This window comes from Alosa sapidissima, chromosome 17, assembly GCF_018492685.1.
Source record: "Alosa sapidissima isolate fAloSap1 chromosome 17, fAloSap1.pri, whole genome shotgun sequence".
Lineage (NCBI taxonomy): Eukaryota > Metazoa > Chordata > Actinopteri > Clupeiformes > Clupeidae > Alosa > Alosa sapidissima.
The window spans coordinates 11,318,062-11,330,787 of NC_055973.1; the positions used below are offsets into that span (position 1 = coordinate 11,318,062).

General features: G+C 38.8%; 1 long non-coding RNA gene across 1 annotated transcript; it reads right to left on the bottom strand.

Moving 5' to 3' along the window:
* Nucleotides 1–3,545: 3,545 nt before the first annotated feature.
* LOC121688718 lies at nt 3,546–11,505 on the bottom strand. The gene is made up of 3 exons (XR_006024668.1): nt 11,494–11,505; nt 8,506–8,509; nt 3,546–4,836 (listed from the first exon to the last, which is right to left on the bottom strand). It is a non-coding gene; the product is annotated as an uncharacterized LOC121688718 (long non-coding RNA).
* Nucleotides 11,506–12,726: the final 1,221 nt, after the last annotated feature.

Below are 12,726 nucleotides of genomic sequence, written 5' to 3' on the forward strand. Positions count from 1 at the left end.
ACGTGATTGCTCTAAAACAAAACATAGAAGGAAATAGCTGAGATGTAGGCTACTCTGTTGGTCTGCTCTTTGTTTTAGGCTACAGTGAATCCTATGTAAAGATTTGAAAGGAACTTCAGCTTCAGACTTTCTCTTGGGAAACTGTCAGGCCTATTCATCTTCTCTAATGTAGCTGGCTAGACCGTGTCATTGCCACACACACAAGTGAGGGCAGAATTGGAAATGTGTCATAGAGTGACAATGCGTTGGTTGATTTGGTTAAAAAGTCACAGGTTAGGTTATTGGTTATTATTGTAATGATGCTATTCATAAATAATGAGCTGTAAAGTAACTCAGACTTTAACAAAAACATTTTTTTAAAGAATATCGACTAATTATCGTTATCGTCAAAATCACAAAACATATCGAGATATTATTTTTTGTCCATATCGCCCACCCCTAATAGATAGATACATTATTGATCCCCAGGGGAAATTCAAGAAATGCCTAATGCCTACAGCATGGGCATCTTGCACATTTGGCAAAGCACAATCAATTCTGAATGATGTATACAGGTTTTGAGCAACATATACTGCCATCCAGGCAATGTCTTTTTTGTTCAGGGACGACCTTGAATATTTCAGGAAAACAATGCCAAAATGAATTCTGCACATATTTAAATAGTATTTCTCCATAGAGGAAGAGTCTGTCTGCAGCCTGGATTTGTCAAATTAGGTGCATAATGGAATAAAAAGCATGACTAAGAATACCCCATACTGTTGAGCAACTGAAATTATATCGGGAGTAATGGGACAACATTTCATTATCAAAACGGTAGCAAATTGTCTCCTCAGTTCCTAAACATTTACAGAATTGTGTTAAATGAAGAGGTGAAGCAGCACAGTGGTAAACATGCTCCCGTCCCAACTTGTTTTGAAACATGTTGCTGGCATCAAATTCAAAATTATTCTTTCCATGAAATAGTTCAAATTTTCATTTTCAACATTTGATATGTTGTCTATGTACGGATGTACAGGACTGAGCGGCGGTCATATTTTGTACCGCTATGCGGTACATCTAGTTTTTGTTTTTGTTTGTTTATTTTTCGCCAACCCATTTCATCCGAGTGCAGCAAAAGAGCCAGTGGTGACTTGCGAGCTCCAGGTTCCCGACCCATGTCATAGACAATGGGAATCAGAATTTTTACTGACCCCATAAAATTATGTACAGAAAAAGGTCTGGTTTTCATGCAGTACTATCTGAGGTCCAAAAGCCATCCAATATTTGTTTCTGCCTTGTCCCTTGTTTTAAAGGTTTCTCTCGATTCTCTGAATTTTTAAATGATATTATGTAGGCTATTGTAGATGATGAAATCATAAAAGGCTTCACAATTTCATGATAAGAAACAGTATTCTTATATTTTTTATCATTTGCCTACACAGATTTACACAGTGATGAATGTCGCCACATCTTTACTTCTGAGAGACTCAGTTTCTCTGGGATGCTCTTTTTGTATCCCCACGGTTCTAGTCCATCAACTGTTGAAGGAGAGAAATTTGACTATTTCATAATATCAGCACATTTTGAATTTGATGCCAGCAACACGTCTCAAAAAGTCGTGTTGGGATGGGGGCAACAAAAAGCTGGAAAAGTTGTGTAATAATAAAGACAACAAAAGGAGGAACATTTAACAACTTTTTTGAGACGTGTTGCTGGCATCAAATTCAAAATGTACTGATATTTTTTCATGGAATAGTTCATTTTCAACGAACAGAAAAAAGGAACAAGAAGCTAATGTTACGCAATGGATTTTTCATTTCAATGAACAGAAAAAATAAACAAGAAGCTAATGGCACACAATGCTATTTCTACAATGGAACATGCAACAACCACTTCCCCAATCAACCATACGGTTGTGTTAACATCTGTATATTGTAATATACAGATATTCTTACTATATTATATTATTAATATACAGTTAATCCCAAAATTGTTATTATTATTATTATGGAAAAAAATTATCTCCATTTTACATTTGGTCAAACATGTAAAATGTAGTAATATACTGGTTCCATGCTGAATAGTCCTACCCAGTGCCAGTTCAGACCTCCATGGGGCCCTAAGCAAAATCCTGCTGAGGGGCCCTCCTAACTGAACTCTGAGCGCCAAAATGTAACCATTTTTTATAGGATCATCTGACACCTCAGTGCTCCCAATACAATCATCCCACCCCATTTTGGATGTCTATGGAAGTTACCAAAAATAGTGTTTTTCCTTATAAAGGGGGCTGTTTGCTTTTGATGCTTGCTGTACATATCCCCTTGCAAAAAATAACTGTAGTTTTGGCAAAGTAGCCTACAGTTCAGTTATACTACAGTAGTAGGCTACAGTGCAGTATAGTATTTTCATGTCCAAAATACTGCATTTCTGTATAGTAAAGTACATGCAGTACAATGCAGTTTTTTGAGTCTAAAATACTGCATTCCCTGCATAAGAGCTGCAAATATTTTCTCCAAAACTGCGGTTTTCATACTCAGAAATCTGCAGTTTGACACTTGAAGCAAGCAGAGGCGATTCTAGAGTCTGTGGGGGCCCCAAGCAAAAATTCCAAGGGGGCCCTGTTGTCTATGTCCTTTTTACTGCTAAATATGGGTTTACGAGACTTGTATATTATGACATTGTTTTTATTTACATTTTACACAACGTCCCAACTTTTTCTGTTTTGGGGTTGTACAACAAGGCTATGGGTCAATTTATACTGAACTTAGACTTTAAGTCTTGAGCCTGCCTTTGTTCTCTGTCAGATCATCATCTTTTCTGTCTGTTGTTCTTGCCTGTTTACCAGTAAGTTTTGCTAAGGTTTTTGATTTGTTTGTTATGTTGATGTTTGTTATTTTGATGTTTGTTTGACCCTGGATTCCTGTGTTTTGCTGACATACGACTCAGTTTATACTTTTTGTGAATTAAAATGTTCTTGGATAAATCCACGTTTTTGGCGTCCTGCATTTGGGTCCTCCATTACGAAACCTGACACTGTCTGTCTCTCCTTCGCACACACACACACACAAAATTATTACTTTTAACAGACACACAACAGATAGCACATATTCCCATTCATTACAGCAGTTAACATAACTTTAGCTTTCTTACTGGGTATTTCCAAGGCTTCAGCAATGACGTTCCACCGCTTCTCTTTTTCAATTCGGTCATGATAAAGATAGTCATAGTCAAGTTTATTTATATAGCACAATTTAAAACAATCTGTGGTTGACTCAAAAATAAAAAAACAGAAATAAATAGATAATATAAGACAAAATGAATCAAGACATACAAAAAAGCACAACAGGAAAATAAAACTAAAATAATATGTACATATATATAGCCCAGGCCCGGGGTGGGTAATCGAGAGAATCGGGAGAATTCCCGGTGGGCCGCTTCACTTTTGGGCCGGTCGAGGAAAAAAAATATTGACATTTGTCACGTAAGTCTATCTTCTCTTAAAGTAGGCTATACACGTTCCGCATTCTGTGCATGACACCGTTGTCTCTGCATGGGTTGTAGCCTACCATGTGAGGGAGTTCTCCCCTCCCAAAAAGAGTTGGTTGGGTCCATATCGCCCGTCTTTTCCAAAACGTTTTCTCAGATAGCCTACGGATAGCCGGGCCGGCCCTACAGTAGCCAGAAGCGTCAGGAAGGATATGGATGTAGAAAGAGGCCAGGAGGGACTGAAACGACCAGGTAGAATGCTGCTAAATGTGCCAAGCTTCCAGATTACAGACAACCTGTGGGTAATCACACTGAAACGCTTTTTAAGCAGCTGAGACCTTGGCTATCTGGCTGTCCTCGTCGCTGTTCCAGAGACTCAGATCGGTACCCTTGGCCGTCACACAGTGCTCTCTGCCCTTGATCTTGGACTTTTCTCTCCCTCAGTTAAGTCAGTATCCTCTGTGCGTTTGAACATTCTTTAAGGACTCTCTTTGGATTTCCGTTTATGCTGTTTCTGGATCTTCTGTGTGTTTTTGGAGGCTTCTCTTTTACCCTGTCCATTTTGGATTGTTCTTCTGTGAGTTTTGACTGAGACACGTATTCTTCTAATAGATACAGCTTTGATGTTCAGTTATACAGTACCACAGTAGGCTAAAGTGCAGTATAGTATTTTCATATCCAAAATACTGCATTTCTGTAGTAAAGTACAGTATTATGTAATACAATGCAGGTTTTTGTGTCTAAAATACTGCATTCCCTGCACAAGAACTGCAAATATTTTCTCCAAAGCTGCGGTTTTCATATTCAGAAATCTGCAGTTTGACACTTGATGTAATGCAGTTTTTTTTTTGTAAGGGTCTGGTTGTGCTACAGTAGTAGCCTACTGGCTGACTGTTCTTCACCTGTGTGTCTGTAGTAGGCTACTTGCCAAAGACATAGGCTATGAACTGGCTCCCCTGATTCTCTTATCAGACGCGGCTCGTTCACTTGGGCAGGAGGGGCAGAGCCCTACTAAAGATTCATCCACTAGAAAAGTAGATCCACAATTTTTTTTTTTAAATAAAATGTTGTTTGTTTATTATTGTAATCAGTGGCAAAGTACTCAAATCATGTTACATTTTTGTATGATTTGCAAAGAAATTTCGCAAAGATCTCGATCATATCTGTAGTTGTTGTAGGCCTACTGTGACGTTACATTTCATTTCTGGTAGGGCAGTGACGTCACTGCCCTGAAGAAATTGAACAGCGCCTGCTGTTTGTCTATGTAAATCTGTCGACCGATAATGGAACTGCAGCTAGAGCGCGGTTAGTAGAAGGTCGGGTGGGCAGATCATGCCACTGCCCACCCTATACGACGTCAGAACTTACTGCCTACTGTAGGTAATAGCCTATGCCTACTAGTCCGCACGAAGTTTGTGAGGTCAGGCAGACAGTTGAAAAATGGCGAGTGAACAGCGTGTGTGCAATAGTGTGGAGTTTCTCTTAAAGAACTTATTCGAAAGACTTGAGTTTGTAGTTAACTTAGCTATCAAAGACCTAGGACCTGATCAGCCCGACATTAACATCGTATACCAACAAACAAAGGACAAGAGTCGGTCATTTAATCGGACATTTTCACGTTCGTGGTAGGCCATATGTCTGATAAGAAGCTCTGGTTGTCCTGAACGCAATAAAATGTTCTGTTTTCCATGCCTGCTTTTCCGATCTTCTGGGGGACAAGGGGATGTTTGGAGTAGGCTAGTGTAGGTGTGTGTGACATGAAACATTTTTCAGAGAAGGCAAAAAACATGAGGCTAGCATCTGAGTTGTGCAAATTAGCCATGCTGGGGAAAGCTAATATTGCAGCACAACTCGATGAGGGCTACGCTGTAAGTGCGAAATCGTGTACGAGTTTGTTCACCTGAGAGTGACACAGATAAAGTAAGGCTGATTGCACAGACATTTGATGGGGCTAGTGATGTCATGAGAGGAGCATCTGGTGGAGTGCGTAAGAAAGTGCAAGACGTGTAGCCTACCCTAATTGCTATGCAAATCAATTGAACCTGGCGAAAAGGCTGCGTCAGCAGCATCCTCAGTGCGTGTCTTTTAGTTTCTCCGCTTTTTTCACAAGATCTCCGAAAAGATTTAAAAGCTTATTTTGGAGTGTTTCGAAATAATTGAAACATCTGGAGATTTTAATACAATCTCAGTTAGAGAGGCTAAAGGGTTTTCTCGAATGCTCTTATATATTCTGAAAGTAAATGTTATAAGGATTCCATTTCACCCCACTTTTACATATGCACAACTTATTGTTTTCACAGCCACACAATTTGAAGTTCAACAGTGCCAATGACAGGCCTATAGTATATAACTCGGTACAGAGTTAGTATGGCCTGGTACCTACAAAGGCGAACTTGGTATAAATATCTATATATATTCTGAAAGTACATGTTATAATGATTTCATTTCACCCCACTTTTACGTATGCACAACTTATTGTTTTCACAGCCACACAATTTGAAGTTCAACAGTGTATGTCAATGGCAGACATAGTATATGACTCGGTACAGAGTTTGTATGGCCTGGTACCTACAAAGGCGAACTTGGTATAAACATCTATATATATTCTGAAAGTACATGTTATAAGGATTCCATTTCACCCCCCTTTTACATATGCACAACTTATTGTTTTCACAGCCACACAATTTGAAGTTCAACAGTGTGTGTCAATTACAGGCCTAGTATGTGACTCGGTACAGACTTAGCATGGCCTGGTACTACAAAGGCGAACTTAGTATATTCTGAAAGTATACATAATATAAAGAGTCCACCCCCTCCCCTTTTTAAAAAAAAAAATATGCACAACTTTGTATCCATAGCCACACGATTTGTAGTTTAATAGTAGGCTATGTATTAATGACAGGCTTATATGACTTGATACAGAGTTAGTATGGCCTGGTACCTACAAAGGCGAATTTGGTATAGATATCTTTATATATTCTGAAAGTACATGTTATAATGATTCCATTTCACCCCCCTTTTACATGTGCACAACTTATTGTTTTCACAGCCACACAATTTGAAGTTCAACAGTGTGTGTCAATAGAAGGCCTAGTGACTTGGTACAGACTTGGTATTGCCTGGTACTACAAAGGCGAACTTGGTATAAATATCTATGTATATTCTGAAAGTATATGTTATAAGGAGTCCATTTTACCCCCTTTTAAATATGCACAACTTATTGTTTCCATAGCCACATAATTTAAAGTTCAATAGTAGGCTATTGTGTATAGTATGACAGGCCTAGGGTAGGCTATAGTCCGTACAGAGTTAGTATGGCATATACCTATAAAGACGAATTTGGCATAAATATCTATTCTGAAAGTACAAGGAGTCCATTTTAGCCTACCACCCTAAGTTTGAACTAAGTGTTATTTGATAATAGTGTTATTTTAGGTCTTGTTAATGAAAAAGGTAATCCTTCCACAATTATATTAATGCAAAGTATAATCGTATAAAAACATTAACTTTAAATCAATGTATAGTACATTATTATCCCCTTTTTCTATGTTTGTTTTTGTTCCCCTCTCTTTTAATAGTAGCCTACATCAGGAGATGGAGACGTTTATCCAGAGAATGTCCGTAGCCGGGCTCTGGTTTGTCTTGCCTTGCATTGAGAAAGGTGTTGCGTGAGATCACTTCCGTTCAATTTCAAGGATGTTAGCAAGACAATTCTGCTACAATTACAACATTTGCACATGCATTTACATAGGCTTTCAGCAACATGTTTACATTTCGTGTAAACCTTTGAAAAATACTCTGAAAACCGAATTTTAACTTTAACTTTATCTGATCGTTCGTCTGTACCTTTATTTTGAAGCTTTTCGCCGCAATATTGCCCGCTATTGTCGCGTACTGTCGCTTACTGTCGCTAGCTCCACGGAACCAGAGAATGTCTAATAAGGGGAGAACTGCCACTCTCGGAAAACTTCCGGTTTCTGAACTGGTTGCAGTTCCTTCTGTGGTTCCACATGAGGGCGCTCGTCCACGAGTGCAGAATGCATGGAGGTCTATGGAGCTGTACCCCTCAAAATCCACTTTTCTTGGGATATAATTATTTTTCAAGTAATTTGAGTATTGCATTCGAAAGGGGAGGCAAAGAAAATACACTTGGTTGAGTATTATATTTTTTAAAGTAACTTAATTGCTCTAAAAAGCCTTTCAAATGTGTCAATGACATCATTCATTAGCACAATGCTAGCGTGTTATGTGCAACAACGACCCAACCTGTAAGAAATAAAAAGGACATAAGTACTCGTTCATTCAACTTTTGACCTATAACCCATGTTGAAGTTATACAAACTACAATCAAATCTGAGATTTGTCAACGACAATCAGGTGAAAGAGACCAATTTAGCTGTCTAGCTCCATTGACTCCCATTCATTCTGCACTCATGGCGATCGCCCCCAGTGGAACTCTGGTGGAACTGCATCCAAAATTCGGTACAATGGGACTTAATACGGAGTGGCAAGGCTCTCCGTAGACGGGCTCTGACGGAACTTAGGACCAACGTCTTCTTCTTCTTCTTGTTTTTATGGCGGTTGGCAAACAACGTCTGGTTGCATTACCGCCACCTTCTGAAATGGAGTGTGGGTCTGAATAAAATATTTCCCTAAACTTAAATCATCTTTATTAAACCTGTTCTTCTAAAAAAGGAAAAGAAAAACCCAAAACAAAAATCACCAGAATTCCTTAGCAAAATATCCCTTACTTTCAAAGGTATCTCTTCATCTTCTAGCTGCTGGATTAACTGTTGCCTCTCATTATTATATCTAGTACATTATTCAATGGCATGCTCTATGGTATCCTGTGTGTTACATACACTACACCTCCCATCAGCATGTTTTTTCATTAAAAATAATGTACCGTTTAACCCTGTGTGCCCAAATCTCATTCTTGAAATTATGTTTTCCTCCTGTGTATTTCTGCAAGTACTTCTACTCCCCCCCACTCTTTTTTGGATAATGTAAAATCTCCTACCAGTCTGGCCATTATCCCACAATACTTGCCACTTCTCCTTTACCTTTCCTTTAATGATTGATTTCACCTCAGCTTTACTATACTTAATGTTTAAACTTATATACTCCATTTCTGTTGCCTTTTTTGCATACTTATCAGCCAACTCATTCCCTGTTACTCCTTTATGGGCAGGAACCCATACAAGATCAACATTGACTCCAGCTTTCATTAATGTACTAGCCATTTGGACAATTTCTATAACAATGTCTTGTCTGGATTGTGAATTTATGTTCTGAATACTCAGAGCTGACGCTGAGTCTGAAGCAATTACTAAACTTCTTGGCCTGTTACTCTCAGCCCAAGAGAGCGCCATTAAAATAGCAATTTAGTTCTGCTGTATAGACTGCTAAATTATCATTAATTCTTTTTTGTGTTACTACTTTTAATTTTGGAATAACAAAAGCCACCCCCACTCTCACATCCATTTTGGACCCATCTGTGTACAATATAATCCTATCCCCATATCTTTCACTTAAATACCCCTGCACCACATTACTATCTATATCCCTATTCTTAGCTTCTTCCAAGAGACTGAGATCAACTGAAAGATCTTCAAGAGTCCATAGAGGAACTCTTGGAAACACTACTGTAGGAAGGATCCAACAAGGCTATTTCCATCTAATTTATTTTCTGTTTAATGGTCCACCCAAAACTACTTTTTGTACCATTCCGTCTCTCTTGACACTCTACCAATGTAGATTGACTAAAATGGTCTTCCCTATGACCTTTAAGGTTTGCCCAAAATACCAGGCTAAGCTGGTCCCTTCTGAGATCTAAAGGCAACTCCCCCATCTCTACTTGGATGGCTGCCACTGGAGTTGTCTTCATGGCTCCACAACATCTTAAACCTCGACTCTGCACTCTGTCTAGTTTATTTAAAGCTGTCTTAGCAGCAGACCCATATACAACACACCCATAATCAAAAACTGATTTAATCAGTCCAATATATATTGTGTGCATAGCACTCCAGTTGCACCCCATTCCACCCCACGCAAACACCTTTTTACTATTTTCTACCATCTTCTGAATATGAACTGCCCATGCTAATCTTTTGTCAAACCATATACCTAGATATTTAAATCTCTCTCTTTCCAGTTCCTTACCTGATATTTGAATCTGTAACTCCTGGCTTATTTTCTTCCTTGTGAAGAAAATTACCTTCGTTTTTTCCACAGATATCCTGAATCCCCATTCAATTGTCCATGTGTGTACTGTATCCACTGCTTGTTGTATCTTATTTACAATGTGATTGACATTTCTTCCCCTTTTCCACATTGCTCCATCATCTGCAAATAAAGACACACCAATAGACCTTTCTACATTTTTAAATATCTCATTTATCATTACTGAAAAAAGTAATGGGCTAATAATACTCCCTTGAGGAGTACCATTGTCTACCTCATATACCTCACTCAAAACCCCATTTACTTTAACTCTAATTTTCCTCCCAGATAAAAAAGAGATTTTACCCACGCAAACCCTCTCCCCTTTACTCCCAACTGATATAATTTGATAAGAAGCCCCTCCTTCCACATCATGTCATATGCTTTCTCTATATCAAAAAATATAGCTAAAACTGTTTCTTTGTTTACCTGAGCTTTCCTTATGTCATCTTCAAGTAACACAGTTGGGTCCATGGTCCCCCTACCTTTCCTAAAACCACTCTGGTAATTCCTTAATGCATCTTTAGTTTCTAAAAAGTATACTAATCTATCATTTACCATTCGTTCCATGGTCTTACCCAACTGAGATGTCAGTGCAATAGGCCTATAACTACTAGGCAATTTAGCGTCTTTACCAGGTTTCCTAATAGGAATAATAATTGATTCCTTCCAAGTGCAAGGGATTACCCCTTCTACCCATATTTTATTTAAAAGAGCCAATATTACTTCCTTACTTTTATCAGTTAGATTTTCTATCATTGCATAGCAAACCTTGTCATTCCCTGGTGTAGATTTACCCACCTTCTTCAAAGCACAATTCCTTCATTGTAAATAGAACCTCCATCACACCACCTTCCTCAATATCATTACCCAACTCAGCACTATACCTTAGTTTAGTAGCTTCCCTTCCTTCCCTTTCTACCTGATTTAAATTTGCTTCACTATGTACCTTTACTAATGTCTTTGCTATAACTTCGGCCTTGTCTCTACTATTAGTAATAAACCTGTTATCATCTAGCCTGGCTAGCGCCACCACTTCTCAATGAGACGTGGTCTGGGAACCAAACGTTCATTTTCTCGTATTTGAAAAAAATGCCCAGATCCTTTTATTGGGTGCCACGGATGTCTATCAAATGCGTCTGTGCATAGCTCATCATCGTCTTGCTTTCCCCCCTGTTCTGTGATTGGTTCCCTATCTCAGGCGAAAATTTGCTCCATGGTCTCCAGGCTGCCTTAGCAGCGTGAATCAAATCGTGCGCAAGGCAGCATGGGAACACCCAGGCTAGTTATCATCCATCATTATTGGATACTCATATTCTCTCCCATTACCCCTCATTTTCTTTATCATACCCCACACTTGTTGTATTGGTGTAGTTCTACCAATAGAATCACAAAACTTTTCCCAGTATACTTTTTTTGCCTTCCTTATTGTCTGTCTCACTATTGCTTGCAATCTTTTGTACTCAATCATATTCTGAAAGTTGTGTGACCTTTTCAAAATTCTAAAGGCTCTATTTCTATGCTTTATACTCTCACTGCAATCCTTAGACCACCAAGGTACAATTCTGGTGACATTTTTATTCTTAGTTTTAGGTACAGCTACTTCTGCTGCATCTAATATGCTGCTGCTGATTTCCCTACATAAATTCTCAACACTTTGATCCTTATTTACACCCACCAATCTGTATTCACTGAACTCTCTAAATTTGTCCCAATCTGCTCTTTCTAACATCCACCTACCTTCCCTCATTACACTCTCCCTTATCACCTCCACTCCTACCTTAATTGCAATTGGAAAATGGTCACTGCCTATAGTACTTTCCCTCAATACTTCCCAGCTGCATTTATCAGCTACTGTCTTTGTAGCCAGAGTCAGATCTATTGCAGATTCATATCCCCTAGCTATATCTATTCTCGTACCTGAGCCATCATTCAAGCATACTAGCCCCTTCTCACCCAAATATTCCTCAATCACATTTCCATTAGAATCATCCCTATCCCCCAAAGAGTACTGTGTGCATTAAAATCACCACACCAAATACCTTTCCCATTTAAGTTATCCCACATTTCATCCAGATTCTCAACTTCTAGTTGTCTGCATGGATTGTAAAAATTAATGATACCCATACTACCACTATCTGTCCATATTTCTATTACAATATATTATAAATCCACACCCTTCTTAACCTCTCTAAACTGCATCCCTCTTTTAACAAATATTGCACACCCTCCACCACTTCCCTCCACTCTATCCCTTCTAATACTTATGTACCCCTTTATAACAAAATCTAATGACTGTTGTCTCCTGAATGCAAATTACATCTGGCTTAACCTCTAAATTATAAATAAAACCTTTCAACTCCTGCCCATTTGCTACAGTGGAATGCAAGACTTCTTGCATTCCACTGTAAAATCAATAAGTTCTTAGAGGTGTTAATGATGGATCATTTGTTTCACCCTGCATAAGATCAGCTTGTATTTTTTCCCATGATAAATTATCCACATTCAAGAATTTTGCAGCAGCTTTAACAATTATTTTTATTTTCTCAGTTCTCGTTTTAGCTTGATCAGAACAATTAACCACATACGCATAAACAATATCAATTTCTCTGAGCTTATCACATCCTCCTTTGGCCTTCTGCATTCAGCACCACTACCTTGAGTTGCCGGTACCTCATGTGTCTCTTTCCTTTCCATATTGACAACCTTTACAGCCTCAGCATATGTAATGTTTTGTGTTGTCCGTATCTGCTGCACCACCACTGCCCTTTTGCTTACAGGACACCCCCCATACGCAGCCGTATGATCCCCACCACAGTTACAACATTTCCTCTCAACCCCCTCTCCACATTTCCCATATTCGTGCTCTCCTCCACACTCCCCACATCTTAATTTCCCTTTGCAAACATTTGCTATATGACCATACCTTTGGCATCTATAGCAACGAGTTGGTGGATGTACTCCCGCACCCTGAAACTCAAATAGCCCACCATCACTTTATCTGGCAACACTTGCTCCTTGAACTCCAAAAGTACTGTA